This window comes from Capsella rubella, unplaced genomic scaffold, assembly GCF_000375325.1.
Source record: "Capsella rubella cultivar Monte Gargano unplaced genomic scaffold, Caprub1_0 scaffold_5, whole genome shotgun sequence".
Classification (NCBI taxonomy): Eukaryota; Viridiplantae; Streptophyta; class Magnoliopsida; order Brassicales; family Brassicaceae; genus Capsella; species Capsella rubella.
In genome coordinates this window covers 4,201,412-4,204,571 of record NW_006238919.1, presented here as the reverse complement: position 1 = coordinate 4,204,571, position 3,160 = coordinate 4,201,412, and the positions used below count along the sequence as shown (strand labels likewise).

At 39.6% G+C, this 3,160-nt stretch overlaps 1 long non-coding RNA gene across 2 annotated transcripts; it reads left to right on the top strand.

The window, feature by feature from the left end:
* The first annotated feature begins 1,125 nt into the window (after nt 1-1,125).
* On the top strand, nt 1,126-2,945 carry LOC111830728. Of its 2 annotated transcripts, none has more exons than XR_002834064.1 (3): nt 1,126-1,635; nt 2,201-2,613; nt 2,706-2,945. It is a non-coding gene; the product is annotated as an uncharacterized LOC111830728 (long non-coding RNA). The 2 variants fall into 2 exon arrangements; XR_002834063.1 differs by having other exon boundaries at nt 1,127-1,635; nt 2,201-2,561.
* The last annotated feature ends 215 nt before the right edge of the window (nt 2,946-3,160 follow it).

The window sequence follows — 3,160 nt, the reverse complement described above, 5'->3', positions numbered from 1 at the left end:
CTGTTTCACGTCGCCTTTGCTGCTCAAAACGGTAACGCAACAGTGGGGTATGAAGACAAATCAAAGCTGGTTTGCACGGCTTGTAAGAAGACGGGACACACGGCAGAAACATGCTTCCAAGTCATTGGTTATCCACAATGGTGGGTGAACGATCACGTCAAAGTGGACGTGGTGGAGGTCGAGGAGCTGGAAGTGGGCGTGGAACAATTCGCGCAAATGCTGCAATTGTTCAACCAGACGGTGAATCAAGTGCAGAAGCCGAGAGGAATGGGTTCACTGGCTTGACCAATGAGCAGTGGGGAACATTGATCAAGCTTCTCGGTGAGAAACAGGGGACAGAACCACGCCTGAATGGTAAGTCTTTCTGTCTTGACTGGGTACTTGATACAGGAGCCTCGAATCACATGACGGGGTTTAGTGAGCTCCTAGTTGATCAGAAGTATATGTTGCCATGTTCCATTGGTTTGCCAAATGGAAGTCAGAGCTTGTCGAAAGCTAAAGGAACAGTGGTCTTTGATGTTGACTTTCAGTTGCAAAATGTCTTGTTTGTAACAGACTTAAGATGCAACTTAATCTCAGTTTCTCAACTTACTGCGGATTTGGATGTAGTGATGCAAATTGCTAACAAAGGTTGTGTACTTCAGGACCGTACAACGAGGATCCTGACTGGCGCGGGAGAGCTTAGAGACGGGTTGTACTTCTTTCGTCGCTTACCAACGTTTACAGCTATTCATTTGAATAAAGACGGCGCTGATGATATGTGGCATCAAAGGCTTGGACATCCGTCAAATGGAGTTTTAGATTTGCTTCCAGTTGTTACTAGTAGGAGTAGGGATGTTTCAGTTTGTGAAATTTGTGTAAAAGCAAAACACACTACAAGAAATTTAAGTATCGGTACCAGATCATTGTAGCACGAATTCGCTAACTGCTACTAAAAGTCCCAAAAACGAATGCCAACTCTATTATAGCATTAAATTCGTGTTAATAAAAGTTATGGTTAAGCGGGAACCTAAAAATTATTACTATAGCTAGAAATTCATTTTGGAGGCAAAACACTTAGCCAAAATTTTGGTTTTTTACAACAAGAGTTAAAAGAAAAAAAATTTCTTTTGCGTCCAAGGCTAAAAAAAATTTGTTCTTCTCTATTATTCTTCTCATCTCTCGCTCTCCCATAAGGGCTATTCTTCTTCTTATAGAAATAGATTGAGATTTTGATTTAAAGCAAAAATCGAATGTGTTTGGAGCTACATCTCGCCGCGGATCTGGATAGGGTGTTGTTATTTCTCGTTTATGGATGGCGGATTTGGAGGTAGATCCAGCAGCGGTGGACCTTGCTAGGAACCAATAGGAATTGAATCGCTTCATCTCGGCGAAGAAGCGACGACGACGACGACGTTACCTCTTGATAATGTGACGACGGGCAACTCGTGACGACGGGCAACTTCTGACGACGAGGACGACGTTACCTCTTGATAACGCCGGTGGTTTTTTCACGGCTTTGTTTAAAGGGGATCTATTTCACGGGCAACTCGTGACGACGAAGAGTTTCACGGATCTTCAAGTGGTGGTTCTTTTGAGCAGAGAGTTGAGAAGAAGAAATGCCTCTCTCGGTTTGCAAATCCACCGGCGATATGCGTAAGGACTAAGGACTCTAGTTTCTTCTGCTGGGTTTTGATTTCTCTAAAATTAGGGTTCATGTGTCTTTAGATTGAGAACATAAAAGTTTAGTCATTCAATTCCAAACTTTAGCGCTGTAGAACATAATAACACCATATAATTTATGAGCTCAGCCACTAAAACTTGGAATTTTTGTCCAATTCTGCAAAAATGTAAATTGTCTGTGGTTTGCCGTTTTGTGTATCCATGAGCTTTATTTGGTGTTTACCCATCTACTATGGTTGCTTGTTGTTCCAAACGTAGTTTGATTTTTTTCCTATATGTAGTTTCATTTGTGATGTTAGACATTGTTTACTGGGAGATCTATGGCGTGGCTGATGTGTTTATACTCCATTTTGCAGCTCACCAACGTTAATTTTGAATTCAGTTTTTACATAAATTTGAATTACCTGTATGGATTTGTAGCATTTTGTGTATGTGTTTATAAAGTGATCCTTTTTTATGTTTGTCTAATATAGTTTGTCACTTCTGTTATGGAACGTGAAATATGTCCTCATATATGTTGTTGTGTTTACGTATTAAGTTTCAGGAACTGATTCCATTTATAAATTGGGTGAGAAGCACTTTCAGCATCCCGGTTCTCGGTCTTCTACTCTTTGCTTGGGTGGCCTTGTTTCCAATCATTCTTCTTCCATATTGTCCTTTTATGTGGCTGGCTGGCCTTACATTTTGTTATGGAGAGGGGTTTGTATTATTTTTATCAGCAGCATCAATAGGTGTTACTCTTCCTTGCTCACTCTCTGGCTTGAAAACTTATTAAACTATAGATGATCAACTTGGCCCTTTTCTTCCTGGTCTTTTGTGCAGGAATTGCTGAAGCTTTCCCAAAAAGGGCAGCCATACTTAGAGCTGCAGGTGAAGGAACATGGTTTCATCAGTTTCAAGTAGTCACACTAATCCGTGTCTCTCCATTCCCTGTCTCATGTCTCTGTGTTTGTATGCTTCGTTTTGAATTCTCATCTGCTTCTTTCTCATTAAACTCAGGTTTATGTGTTTGTTTCTTGTGTATTGTGTCTTGGTTTATGCAGAAGGTGGGGTTAATTCTTGCTACTTGGTTCTGGAGCTTGGGAAAACGTTTTTCTGATGGTGAGATCTATGTTCAGCTGCAAGAGGGTGTAATGTGATGTGATTTGAGTTTGTCACAAAGCAATAGGAACCATGATTAAGTATGCTTGTGCTCACTTTGTATGCTTGTGCTCACTTTGTATGCTTGTTACACATTGTATGTTTTGGATCTTTAAGGGAAAAGTATTGGTTATTGGTATTTACGATTTTGTTTGCTTTATATCTTTAAAAATCTTGATTACGACTATAATAGGTGCACAATTTGACAGTAATTAATGTAATGAAACAATATTCAAATGCATTTTATTAGTGTTATTATAAAATATTTCAGAGCACAAGAAAAACGTACATTATAGCGCGAAACAAATGCTAGCTTATTTTATACTATAGCAAATATTTATCGCTATTATAGGTACAT